The following is a 14,990-nucleotide window of genomic DNA, read 5'->3' on the forward strand; positions in this document are numbered from 1 at the left end:
CTTTGTTTTGAGACAGGTAGGTGATATGAAGAAAGGATGTGGACTTGATAAAAGGTGTCAAAAGTGAAACCATAATGATAAGCGGACGGTAATTGACTTCTGGTCAAGGTGTAATGGAGATTTTGAGGGACTGGTAATGTGGGCAATGTGACAAGACAAAAGATAGCAGCTGCTTCTGAGGGTCATCTCCTAATTCCCACTCAGAAAGACCAGCTGGTGTTGTTAGAATTCCTAACTTTAGAGAAAGTCCAGAAATCTGCGTTTTTAGGTAAATACAGTGATTTTCCCCCAACTTTATCAACATATAATTGTAAAATTTAAAGTGTTCATCATGATGATTTGACATATGTATACATTGTGAAATGGTTCCTCCTATCTAGTTAATCAACATACCCATCACCTCACATATTTATTGTGCATGAATTTTTACTCTCTTAGCAAATTTCAATTATACAATACAGTGTTATCAAATACAGCCACCATGCTCTATATTAGGTCATCAGACCTTATTCATCTAATAGTTGGAAGTTTGAACCCTTTTAGCATTCTCTCCCTATTTCCCCTACCCCCTAGCCCCTGGCAGCTACTTCTCTACTCTCTGTTTCAAATCCAGTGATTCTTAATACTACCAACTCATTTAACCACTTACAAGCAAAAATACTAGTAGGGCCAAAACAGGAAAGGCCAAAGTCACCAGTCTGCAACCTCTAGCTTATAGTGTCTTGTGTTGCATATGGAACTCTTCTTTATGTCTCTCTTATGCCAAGCCATATACTTGCCAAAACTATGCACTCCTTGAAGGCCATCATCAATCTTAAAGTTCTTGTGTTTGCCTATTCACAAAAGATAGCCATGCACAAAGATCATCAGAAATCATTTGCTGAATTGAAATAAATTCTCACTGGTTTCTAATATTCACCACACCCAAATGAAGTGGGTAAAATACACAGTCTCCTGAGAGGCAGTTTAATGGCAAAAAAGAGTAATGGTGAACCATTACTTTCTTTAAGAAGAAACATAATACAGAGTTTTCTAAGGTGGACCATGCTGTTAGCAGTAAGTCAAAGTGATAGCAGCTGTAAGTGAAGAAGTAGAAGAATAAATTAGATATTTGAAGTTTTAAGATGGCTCATGGCCTTGGGTTTTATTACAGAAGTATGATTCTCTCTTAAGTAATTCAACAGGAGTCTTGTCAGCAATGATCTTTATGAAGACTACCCATTTTGTATTAAGATGTGTGGGTGTATTTCCCATAAAATGTGTGAAGGTACATATCTAGAGTCCTTATTTTCATGTCCTTCTGCCTTCGAAAACCATTTATCACTGACAGTCAAAGGAGAGCCTTCCAAGGAAAACTATGTTTCCAGCACCTTTATGTAGACAGAGGTAGAGAAAAGGAAAATTTTCCAGGCTAGTAGCCTCAAGTGTATGCCCCTTTGCTAAGAAAATTTTGGCATGCCATCTCTCCTGGAATGGGTGGTTTCAAAATGTCTGTGGTTCTATACTAGGCTAAATTAGATGATGAAATATTTACAAATTCCTACACTTATTACTCTTCTGTGTTCTATTAACCAGAGGACACCAACGCTTATCAAGAAGAAGAAAGAACGGGATTTGAGATTTTGATAATTGAATAGTCAGTGGGTTGTTGTTGTTGATTTTTGTTTTGTTTTGTGTTAACATGAGTGAGAGGATATCCAAGTCATGTGAAGCTGAGACAATTGGGATCTAAGAGTAACTCTTTAGCTTTAAGAACCAAAGTGCCATGACAGTTAAAATTGTGATGATTTCCTTCTAACTCTGGGCTATGCTACTCTCCCTTAGTGCCTACATGCTTGAGAATGACTGAGCAAACACGGGCTCTACATGAATCTTCTGCACATGCTTCGTTGATTACAATGTTCCATAGGTATGAAAACTAACAACCCCTCCCAAAAACATACATTCAGCCAAAATATACATGATTACTTTCTAAACAATTAGTCTGCAATGACATATACTTGACATTACATGTCTTTGGGGGCATCAAATTCTTTCATTTTCTTCTTAGGTAGATAAATTCTTATATTGTTATGGCATCATCAAATAACCCCACTAGAATAGAATACATCAGTTAGTTACTTAGATATGTTTTCTTTCCTACAGGATATGAATGAACTGGAATTTTAAGATATGATCACATGTGCATGAGTGTGTGTGTGTGTGTGTGTGTGCACGTGCACTGTCTATCTTCTAATCAATTTGAGGAGATGACTTTTATTTTTCTTTTTTCATCCTTTCCCTTTCTTTCTATAAAGGGTCAGTGTATAGTCATAACCTAAAAACTCTCAAATATTCATCATTCACTCCAATCTCTTATATTAGCTTTCCGTTTCAACACCAACACACCTTCCATGTGCCCTTTTGGGCCATCCTTTGGACATGCAATGTTTAGTGATATATCATGCCATTTGCTCTGCTTACAATGTTCTCTCTCTTCTTTCTACCTTTTAACTCTTTTCTAGTCCCCATGACCCAGCTCAAATAGCACCACCTCCCTGAAGCCTGCCATGGTTTCCCAATAGAGAAGGCGATCTCTCTTCTGCGTTTTCCAATTCATTCTATAGATATATCTATTATAAATATAAATATAGATTTTAATCATGTATTTGTTTCTGCTCCCCTTTCCCCCAGCTCAACCAGTCCCTTAAATGCAGGGTTTGACATAACAGCAAGCACTAGAAACATGCCTATGAAAACATAGTGGAAATAAATAACTGAATGAGTAAATTAAAATAATAAAAAAAAAGCCAACTGTTCCTCCATTATTTTCAAGCATTTCTTTGTCATCTTATAAAATTTGTGTTTTTATTAAATATGCACTGAATTTTTTATTTTTTTTTATTTTTTAATGTTTTATTTATTTCTAGGAGAGAGAGAGAGAGAGAGAGAGAGACAGCGTGAGCAGGGGAGGGTCAGAGAGAGGGTGCCCCTCTCTCTGGGTCACTGAATTTTTTAAAACAAAATCCAAAACATTTTCCATATCCAAAACCTGACAGTGTAGGGGAATAAAAAAAAAAGTTAATAGCTATAGGGGAACCTATGGGTTAAGGGAACACAGAGTTTGCCATTCAGGCAAGACATGAATATATTTTAGCCTAGTCTTCCAGGAATTCTAGCAGCAGGTTGACCCCGATTGCTGTGTTATAACAGTCAGAGACCTATGTTAAGTATAAACAAGGATTCACAGGAGTAGTGAATAGTTCCCCTTGCAAATGAGAGGTGATCTTCTGAAAATGGCAGTTTATAATGTCTGGGAGAGCCTAGGTCAACATAATGATGTCAAATATCTCAGGGCTGATGCAAGTGCTTCCTGTCTTGAAGCTGTGTGTTTAGAACTTTGGCAGTCATTGAAACACAGAGCAACTTATCTTCTTATATCCATCTGTACAGGCACATTGGAAAATGACACACTACCAACCAAAACCATGATTGTCAATAGGCCTGGCACTTTTCACATTACTAGTTCTCTTGAAATTGCCAACAGGTTAGAAGCATGATGGCAGATGCTTGAGAAAGTAATATGCATATACTTTATCTATGCATGTCTATGTGCCTTCCTTCCTTCCTACCTTCAGTATTTCCCTTCCCTCCCCTCCCCTCCTCCTCTCTCTCTCTCCTTTCCATTCTTTTTTTTTTAAATCTCTCTAATGCACTTATTGTCTAGTTTTCTAGTTAACAATAATAAATAATATACCTGTGATATAAATTGTTCTCAGAGATCACAGTCATAGTCATAAAGAAGGTTATGGATGACATGAGGATAGGGGTCATGAGGAGGCAATTAATAATAACAATACAAATATTACTAAATATCTACTAGATATTATGCTCATTTCTTTACATTTTTTACCACCTTCTATCTGTGTTACAGTGGGAAAGCTACTTAATATCTGGAAGCAACTTTCCTCACTTGTAATAGGATCAAAATAGGACACATTTCATGGTTCTTATGACACTTAACACAGTACCTTATACATGGCACACTCTCCACAGTTGTCAGCTCTTATCATTATTATCTCCCATTTTGCAAATAAGAAGACTGAACCAGGGAGACCTGAACTGATGTTTTCATGCACCCAACCTATGGAAATCAATCGTTGCAGTGTGTATATGCTGGAATGGAGAAATGAGCCATCGTGATGGGCTAAAGGAATGACAGAATTACAGCACCAATTCCCATCGTAGCAAAATAGAACCAGCACTGTATGCTCTCCAAGTAATTTAACTTAACCTTTCAACATGCATCTAGAGAGAATATCATTAGCTCCATTTTGTTTATTTTAAGTTTACTTATTTTGTGACAGAGATAGCACGAGTGGGGGAAGGGGAGAGAGAGAGGGAGAAAGAATTCCAACTAGGCTCAATACTGCCAGCACAGAGGCCTATGTGGTGCTTGAACCCATGAAGCTGGGAGATCTGAGCAGAAACCGAGAGTCAGATGCTTAACTGACTGAGTCACCTATGCGTCCCTCATTAGCTCCATTTTAAAGATGGAAAAAACAAGTTAAAGAAGTCTGAGATTTGACCAAGATTACAGTTAGTAAGTGTCTGAGCTGCATTTGTTAGACTTACAAGCCCAAGCTCTTTCTGGCACACCATGCAGCCGGCACCAGAAAATGGCAATAGTTTGAATTCACACCTAGTCTTGGCAGTACTTGAGTCCGTTACAGAGAGATGGCATTGAAATAATGGATCTTGCACAGACTTCCCTGTAAATTAGCTTCCAGCCTTAATATAGTGTTCCTAAAGTTGATTTTTTGCTAAATGTTGCTTTATTACAGCAACACTATGTGTGGATTTAGTCCTTTTTGAAATGCCTTTTCCCCAGAGGCATATCAGCCAACAATAACAGCAGCTATATTCAGCTGAGAGCACCAGATAACTGATTTATTTTGTCACTGGCACCTTTATGAGCTTCATTTGCTAGAGAAGAGCTGAAAAAAAAAAAAAAAAAAAAAGCATTTCATTTTTTTTTTTTCTAAAACCATGGCACTGAAAGGCTAAAGTACCAAAAGTGATCTTGAAGCCAAATTTTGGGTGGAGAAACATAATTATTTTAATGAGTCCTATTGCTAAGTGAATCCAGCATGGTGTTCAAGGCTTACAAGCAGTGAAGTGAGAGTGTCTCTAGTTCATCAAGCGAATACATGGGAGCCAAGTAACATCCTGCTGTAATTTCATCACCACTTAATGTCTAGTACCCTAAATTTTCTTTCATGTTCATGTTACCTAAATGGGTATTTCTAATATCAAAACTGTGTGCTAGCTAGAAAAAAAAAAAGAAGAAAACATATGATGGCCTGAAATCTCTGTTGCCTCTGCTTTTCCAAGTAAGATCTATACCTGAACAATACAGCCAACTTAAGCATGATTGGGACACAGAGATTTCTTTCAGAATAGGCTGTTAACAGGTATGTGGGAGTGCTCTCTCCTATTTCCAGTACTGAGAGAGAAGATAATGTAGCTCAAAACTTGAGTTCCCAGAGGGCATGTGCCACAAAGCCATTTTCTTTGCATCTCATTCAGCAAACATTTATTGAACATCTTTATGTGTCAAGCACTGTACTTGTGTCTGGAAGACAGGAGAGAATGAAACCAATGTCCCCATCCCCATGGGACTTTATATCAAGTGGAATGAGTTGCATAATAAACATTGTAAATCACTGAAATAAATAGTATGTCAATGGTAGTACGTGCTGTTGACTACATCCAAGCTGGAAGGAAGGAGAGAGTGCACATGTGTGCGTGGAATCAAGGGTGGGTTTTTAAATGGGGTGGTCAGAGAGGGATCCACCGAGGAGGAAAGACCTGGAGGAAGTGAGAGGGTAATGTAGCTCTCTGGGGACTATTAGAAGTTGAATTATGTCCCTTTAAAAACTGTATGTTGGTGTCCTAACACCTCCTTAAGAATGGGATCTTATTTGGAGAAAGGATCTTTACAAGTTACAATGAGGTCTTTACTGTGATCCCTAATCCAATATGACCGCTGTCCTATAAAAAGAGGACGTTTGGAAACAGCCTCCTAGAGGGAAGGCAATGTGAAGAAACACAGGGAGAAGACAATCATCTACAAGGCAAACAGAAGTCCCTAGAAAAGATTTTTCCCTCACAGCCCCCAGAAGGAACAGACCCTGCAGACATGTTGATTTCAGAATTCAGCCTCAGCACGATTGTTCCAGTTAGATTCTTTATGAAGCCAGACAGTTAGTGGTACTTTCTTATTGCACCAATACAAACTACCAAAGGGACAAGGAGAACAGGAAGGGAAGACACTGGGAAAGAGTATTTCTGTTATGGTCAAGGGAGAGCAAGGGGCTAGAGCTAGCAGAGAGAAGGTATTTAGGGAAGCGTAATTTGTTATGGTCTTCAAAATTAACAAAATACTTCCATGTTTGGTATTTATTCACATCTTACCAATATTCTACATAATCAATGAGATGAGTGTGTATAGGCTGCATGTAAGTGTGTGTGCGTCCCTTGACCCCAAAAGAAGCTGAGTCTCAGAGAATAAAATTCCTTCCACAAAGTCACAAAGTTGGCCACTAACAGAAAAATTCCCTAAGCCAACAATAATTGACTGCACAGTGAGTATTCCTTAATGTCATGTGGGTTGAGGAGATATCTATTTCTTTTAAAAATTTTTAAATGTTTATTTACCTTGAGGGAGAGAAAGACAGAGTGTGAGCAGGAGAAGGGCAGAGAGAGAGGGAGACACAAAATCTGAAGAAAGCTCCAGGCTCCTAGCTGCCAGTACAGAGCCCACTGTGGGCCATGAACTCACAAACCGAGAGCTCATGATTTGAGCTGAAGTTGGATCATCAACCAGCTGAGCCACAATGGTGACCCTCTATTTATTTTTTAAAATTTTGTTTTAATGTTTCTTTATTTTTGAGAGACAGAGAGAGACTGAGCACAAGTGGGGAAGGGGCAGAGAGAGAGGGAGACCCAGAATCCAATGCAGGCTCTAAACTCTGAGCTGCCAGCACAGAGCTCAATGCAGGGCTCAAATTCATGAAAAGTGAAAGCATGACCTGAACTGAAGTTCAACACTTAGCTGACTGAGCCACCCAGGCACCCCAGGAAATATCTATTTCTTAAACCATGTTTGTCCTAATCAAAGCAACTCTTTCCTTCTTTCATTATCTCTTATTAGGGTGTGCTGCTCATGATGCAATCAGGAGAGGATGTAGTTTGATTAACACACTATGCTTGAAATAATATTTTGAGACCAGCCAGGTTATTCTCACGTCAACTGCAATATCATCTTGATTGGATCTGAGGCAACCAAGAGTGCAAACAGGATGAATCACCTTTGCTCTTTCCCCTGTGCCATGCACAGGCGTGGAGAATAGGTTCTGTAATAAATTGGTTGGCTTATATGTGAAAAGGGGCAGCAAAGCCAATTTATCTGGGAGTCTCACCACAAGACCTAAATCAAATGTTTTACACAGAACTTATGGACAGATTGATACTCAGATATGTGAATAAGAAAAACTAACTTCACATTCTGGAAGCAGTTAACAATGAATCAACCAAGTTTAGGAAATACATGACTGTATTCCCTATTCTGGGAGAATTGATAAGCTTGTGAATTTCTCCATATGATTGTCACTACTTTGTAATTAGCAGCATGCCAAACCCTAAAGATTTCACAGAGATTGCATTCACTTATAAACTAATAACCAGGGATTAAGCAAATTCAATATCAAGAGAAAAATATGAAAATATTATATAGGGGAAAAGCATTTAAATATTGTTGAATTTATTGTATCTAATAATTGTGGGCTATTCATTAGGTAATACATAGATGATAATGATATTGTAGCAACTTATATCAGAGAACAAAGTGTTGTTATTGTGGAAATATGTATTGTATGAAAATGTTAATTGACAAAATTAAAGAGACATGCTGTCTATTTGACAATAACAATGAAATGGACACATTTTAAACCTAATTATCATCTCCTCCTCCTGTCTTCCCAAGACACCTAGAACTCTAATTGAATAATAATAATGACATGCCTATAAAGCTAATAGGTTACAGATATCAAGAGACCTGATGTGGAAATTATAAAGTGAGAGGTCAATAAGCTTATTTGCTCTAACTTAGTTAATATGCATCATTAAATAACATTAATTAGATAATTTAATAACGATACTGAAGCAGACTTTTAATGTTTAGCCCTCATCCCATGTCTGCCTTGCTCCTAAAAGCAGTCCTTTTCTCTCCTTTGATTTGGAGGCTTATCTAAATTTCACCTCAAACATATCCATTCCCAGAACATTTGGTCTCTGCTGCGGATGCAAAGACCAACTCGGATATAACTAAAGGTTATTTATGTTTCAGTGTTCTGGAGTCAAACTCATAAGGATCTGTCCTAAGAAAAGAAAACAAAAAGTCTATGTATTGCAAACACATCACAGCAAATGACTCTTTAATGTCCTGTCAGCCTCCAGACTAATTGACAATCTTATTTGCATAAGTGGGGACGCAGGAAGTATAGAGAGACAGATGGGTGAATATTAATTGATGTTCATAAACATGAACAATGCTGTTTGCATTTGTCAATCCAGCTTCTCAAACAAGTATTATTTACAGTACATTACAATCCAGCAGCGAGATACAGCGTGCCATTCGGGAAGAGGCCCACTGGCATTGCCCTTGATTTATCCACAGAACAAGTACTGCTGTGGGTTATTCATACCACACAGCCTGCAGCTGAAGGAAACTAAATTTGATATGGAAAAGAAGGCCTAAGAGAGTCCTAACATGCTCCTAGACATAAATGAAGTTGGGGAAAATCTGCTTCAATTAATATTTACAAAGAGGCATAATTCCCATGTTATAGACTGATAGATTCTGCCGAGTATGTTTAACTCAGAGAAAGCAAAAAGAAACTTTCGTTTTTGTCCTAGTTTTTTGACTGGCCAGTCATCTATTATAACGGGGAGGATTAGAGAAATCTCACTCCTACTCCAATGCCAGGCTTTCTTCCTTTCTGATCCATTTTAGACTTTGAAATTCTATATTCACATTACAGCCAAGTTAAAACATTAAGGTCTGCCTTAGTCAGTTCAGGCTGCTATAAGAAAAGTATTGTAAACTGAGTGGCATAAACAACTGAAATTTCTGTTCTGAAGTCTAGGAAGGCCAAGATCAAAGTGCCAGTTGATTCAGTTTCTGGTGAGGGTCCACTTTCTAGATGCAGAGGGTTCCCTTCTTGCTATAAGCCCATGTGGCTGAGAGAGATTATCTTGTGCTTCTTATTATAAGGTCACCAATTCCACTTCTTAAGGCTCTACCTTCATGACTTAATTATCTCCCAAAGGCCCCACCTCCAAATATCATCACACTGGGGATGAAGACTTCAACATAAGAATTGGGAGAGTGGGGCACCAACATCCTTCCATTGCAAAGTCCCAGTGCAAATGCAAATGAATTACTCAGCTCTAGAATTTACATTACAAGATCTATGTTTGAATGGCCAAAATAGGAACCCAGGGGTCAAGAGATATACACACAAATATGGCTGCATCACAAACGGCATTCTGAATTTGAGCAAGACATTTTCCCTCCCTTCACTTCATTTGCTAATGTAGAAAATGGGTTGAGTGCTTGAAGGAGATAATCTCAAAGGTCTTCCAGTTCCAAAACTCCATGAGTCTATGCATTATTAAGTTAACTATAAATCAGTAAGAAAACAGAAAGAGAAGCTACATTTAGTGATCATTTGCTGTACACCAGATATTCTATCCAAGGAGTTTTAAATGAATAAATTCATTTAGTTTGTTAGTCCTTACTTAGGACACTCTTTCCTTACATAGCACAAAGCTAAGTACTATTCTGCTTTTCTACTTTTCCCACATGTCAGCCCTCTCCCCTATACTCTATATTCTTGATCTAGCTCAATCATCGGTTTTCCCATAAGATGACTTGTGTTATATATTATCATTCAATTTATTCATCTATTATTTTTATTGTTTGCTAGAAAATAAACTCCACAAATTGAAGAACTTGATTTTTTCTTTTATTGAGGTACAACTGACATATAACATCATCTTAGTTTCTGATAGAGCACAGACTGGTTCAATATTTACACCTATTGGGAACTGATAATACTTAGAAGAATACCTCTAAGAAAAGGCTGTGATAGTTTTATACGTCAACCAACTAGAACAAGGGAACTGGATATTTATTGCAACACTGGCCTGGATGTTGTTGTGGGGGTACTTTTTAGATGAAATTAACATTTACATCACTAGACTTTGGACAAAGCAGGTTATCTTTCATAATGTGGATGGGTCTCATCTAATCAGCTGAAGGCATTAAGGTAAAAAAAAAAATACCTTTACTGAGAAAGAGAAAATTCTGTCAGCTTACTCCCATGACTGAGCTGCAAATATCAACTTTATGTTGGGCCTCCAGCCTGCTGGAGGACTTGCCATTCTCCATAATCAATAATCACATGAGTCAATTCTTTAAAATAAATCTCTCTCAAAAGAATGAAAACCCACAGACCAAAAGAAAATATTTGCAAAATATATGTCTGATAAAGGGCAGTTATCTAAAAGACAGAAATAACTCTTCACAATAAGAAAACACAGTTTAAGAATGAGCCCAAAACCTAAAGAGACATGTCACTGAAGAAGATACACAGATAACAAGTGAGCATAAAAATAAATGCTCTTATATACCCTTTAAAAGGCCAAAATTCAGACCAGAGACAACACCAAATGCTGGCAAGAATGGCGAACAAAGAGAATTCTCATCCATTGCTGGTAAAAATGCAAAATGACACAACCACGTTGAAAGACAGATTGGCAATTTCTTATAAAATCAAATATACTTTTATTACATGATCCTATAGTTTGATTCCTTGGTATTTATCCAAAATGGGTGAAAACTATGTCCACACAAAACTCACACATGAATATTTATAGCAACTTTATTCATAATGGTACAAACATGGAAGCAACCAAGATGTTCTTAAGTAGGCAAATGGATAAAATGAGATAGAATAGAATATTATTCAGAACTAAAAAGGAATAAATGAACCATCACACCATGAAAAGACATGGGGAATACTTAAATGCATAGTTACTAAGTGAAAGAAGTTAGCCTGAAAAGGCTACTACAAACAGTATGACTTCAATTGTAGACACTCTGGAAAAGTTAAATATATTTCTCTATAGAGAAAGTAAAAACACGAGAGGTTGCCAGGAGTGGGTGATGGAGAGATGAACAGGTGCACACAGAGGATTTTTAGGGCAATGAAACTACTCTGTACAATACTATAATGGTAAGTGCATGCCGTTATAATTTTGTCCAAACCCATAAAATGTACAACACCAAGATGAACCCTAAAATAAACTGTGGGCTCTGGGAGATACTGATGTGTCAACGTAGGTTCATTAATTGTAACAAAAGTGCCACTGTAGTGAGTGATGCTGGTAACAGGAGAGGCTTTGCCTCTGGGGTCCTGGGGGAATATGGGAATGCTTTGGTAATTCAGTTTTGCTGAGAATCTAAAACTCCTCTAAAAACAAAGTCTTTTAAAAACTAATAAATAAATTAATCCTTTCTATACATTCTTTTGGTTCTGTTTCTCTGGAGAATTCTAAGAGAGAGTTTAAAATATAGTTGTTAAATAAATGAATGTATCCCTAATCAATCTCTCAGAGGAAGATAAAATTGAGGGAAGTTAAGGGATTTGCTTAAGTACATACAGCCACCCAGTAGAGAGATGGAATTTGAACTCACTTGGTTACCAAGCTTAAGTCCTGGCTCTCTCCTGAGTGTGTGGACTCCGAAGCCCAGTGGAAAGAGAGCCTGAGGTAAATAAGTCTTGATGGAATCCTAAGCTCTGAAGAGGAGGTGCCAATAAGGGGAACCCCCAAGGTGGGGAAATCTTCCAGACCCTTCTCAATGATCAGAGCCTTAAAGGCACCAGATGTTCAATAGGCACAGGTGTTTCAGAGACTACTGACCATGGGACCAACTTCATAGATCTCTCCACAGCTGCCCAGGTCAGAAAAAGTCACACTGTCATAAAACATACACTTTGGCAAGAAATGGCTATTTCCTTGTTTTAAACCAATAATGCAAAACAATATTTTCTAATTATGAAGATGGAGCCACACATACCAGTTTTAATGTGAAAACAATTGTTTATAGGACATGCACCATTTATCATTCTAAAAATATTTATCTATATGATCATGCTTTCAGTTAAAGACCAAATGCCTCATCTATGTCCTGATGTACCCACCAATAGAGCTCCTGAGACTTAATAATCATTGTAGTCTTGGAAAAGAAAAAGGGAAATAAAATATATCAGATCTTGACAATAAAGCAGTTTTTAATGCATATATCTGTATATAAAAATGATTAAAATCAGAGGAAGTATATCAATAACTTCTTAGGAGAATGCATTAAAAAGCCTTTGTATTTCAAATCTATTTTATATAACTTCACATCCAGGAGAATTCTTAATATCATCCTAGATTCTTGAAATGACACAATTTTTAACTGAAACAAAGACTCTGACAGTATCTTTTCTCTACCAACATAATCACATTAACTATATTGTTTGTAACACTGGTAGGAAGCTTTAATTTCTGAACTGGCAGAGAGAATCCTGTACAAAACTATCAGGAATACATCCAGTGATTTATAAATAACATCTCATATGATACAAAGGAACTAAACACTTCAAATGTCAAGGAATGACACAATTCAAGAAACTTTCAATTAACCCTTAAATATTTAGAACTATGATTTTGATTATATTTCATGTGATTTTACTGTTTGGCACAATAAAATCTTCTCCAACTGGCATATGCAAATTTCACGTTTAAATTTGCTATTAAATCAATAATGAGGCACCATAATTCTCTTATATTTTTGAAAAGTTATAATGCACAGTGAAATAGGAATCTTCTACCCTATTAAAGAGATACAACTTTACAGGAAACAATTTGATTATATTGAGTGTCAAATACTAAAATGGGTTCATACCTTCTGACTTAATAAATCTAATTCTGGAAGTATATATATTTTTTAAATTAAAGATGTGGACAAAATATATATTATGTCAGCTGGGCCCTCTTCAGGCATCCTTTCAATATAGCTGAAGAAAATCTATGTCTTTCAGGTTCCTAAGAGATAGCCACCAAAATGTGAGCAGGGGCCAACCCAAATCTGCTCCTGAAAGATAATTATTAAATTTTCAGGAATTTAACGAACAATTTGTATAAATAACACTGTTAATTAAAATGAAATTATATAGATGTCAAATTTAATAATTTATATTAAAATACTTAAAACTCATTCTTATTAATGATTATATTATATTTTACTATTCTCTATGTTATTCAGGTTCTTTACGTCTGTTATAGTTGCAAAGTAGAAATATCTTGGGAGGCTACTGTACCTATACAACTCCATGTTCAGTAATATTACATCTCTAGCTTGAAATTGGCCATGACAGGAGTATTTACACTACAGAAATCAGTAAATGCTACAAATCAGAGATTTATTTCTTGTTATGTTGACTGTTGAAACAAGTATTTCTCAACTGGCTTTGTTTCAATCTTATCTCTCTCACTCACACACACACACACCACCACCACCACCCACCACCACCATTGGCCCTTTTGGATATTTTTGTCGTAATTGTCCCTCCAGGAAATATTTAAACCACAGACATACTTCTGCTTATATATTGTATGTATAACTATATTTTATACATGGAAAGAGTAACATTTTTTTGCCCTGTCCTGAGAGTCAGTTTTTACTTCCATAGGGGCATATAACCTCCTTTTTCTTTTTCTTTTTCTTTTTTTTTAATATTTTTATTTATTTCTAGGAGAGAGAGAGAGAGACAGCGTGAGCAGGGGAGGGTCAGAGAGAGAGGGAGACGCAGACTCCGAAACAGTCTCCAGGCTCTGAGCTGGCAGTCAGCACAGAGCCCGACGCGGGGCTCGAACCCACGAACCGCGAGATCATGACCTAAGCGAAAGTCGGTCGCTCATCCGACTAAGCCACCCAGGCGCCTCATCCTTTTTTTTTTTTTTTTTTCTTTTTTAAATGCTTTTATTTATTTTTGAGAGAGAGATAGACAGACAGTGTGAACAGGGGAAGGTCAGAGAGAGAAGGAGATACAGAATCTGAAGACAGTCTCCAGGCTCTGAGCTGGCAGACAGCACAGAGCCTGATGCGGGGCTCGAACCCACAAACCGTGAGATCATGACCTGAGCCAAAGTCGGACGCCTAACCGACTGAGCCACCCAGGCGCCCCTATAACCTCCTTTTACAATGCATGGTCTAAACTTAAGAAGTGATGGAAAAATGTTCATAATGCAGATTAAATTCAAGTATCTCAAGTCTATACACATTCCATTGTGGACAGTACAACAAATTGAGAAATATTCTTCTAGTATTTGAACACTATTATGCAATTCAACAAAGTGCCTTACTTCAGGGGTGCCTGGGTGGCTCAAATGGTTAAGCATTTTGCTCTTGATTCTGGCTCAGGTCATCATCTTGTTCACGGGATGGAGGGCCTGCAGGGCCCTGAATTGACAGCTCAGAGCCTGCTTAGCAGTCTCTCCCCCATCCTCTCTCTGCCTCTCCCCCTTGTTCTCAAAATGAATGGATAATAAATGTTAAAAACAAATCCCTTATTTCATTTAAAAAATCATGGATTCAATACACCTTTGTTGTTTTACTTTTGTCTTATATGTTAATGCATAAATCAGTATTCACATTACAAATGCATTCATTTATCAATTACAACCACAGGTGGGTTATGGCTACAATACTTCAGTAAAAATTGACAAAAACATTCTGTAAGAATCAAATGCCTATATGGAATTTACAATAAAGAGTATTTTTATTTTATCAATATTTGTAAATGGCAAGTTACACATCTTTTATGTCAGTAAGG

Source organism: Hyaena hyaena, unplaced genomic scaffold (genome assembly GCF_003009895.1).
Source record: "Hyaena hyaena isolate Hyena2069 unplaced genomic scaffold, ASM300989v1 scaffold_1110, whole genome shotgun sequence".
In the NCBI taxonomy this organism is placed as follows: Eukaryota; Metazoa; Chordata; class Mammalia; order Carnivora; family Hyaenidae; genus Hyaena; species Hyaena hyaena.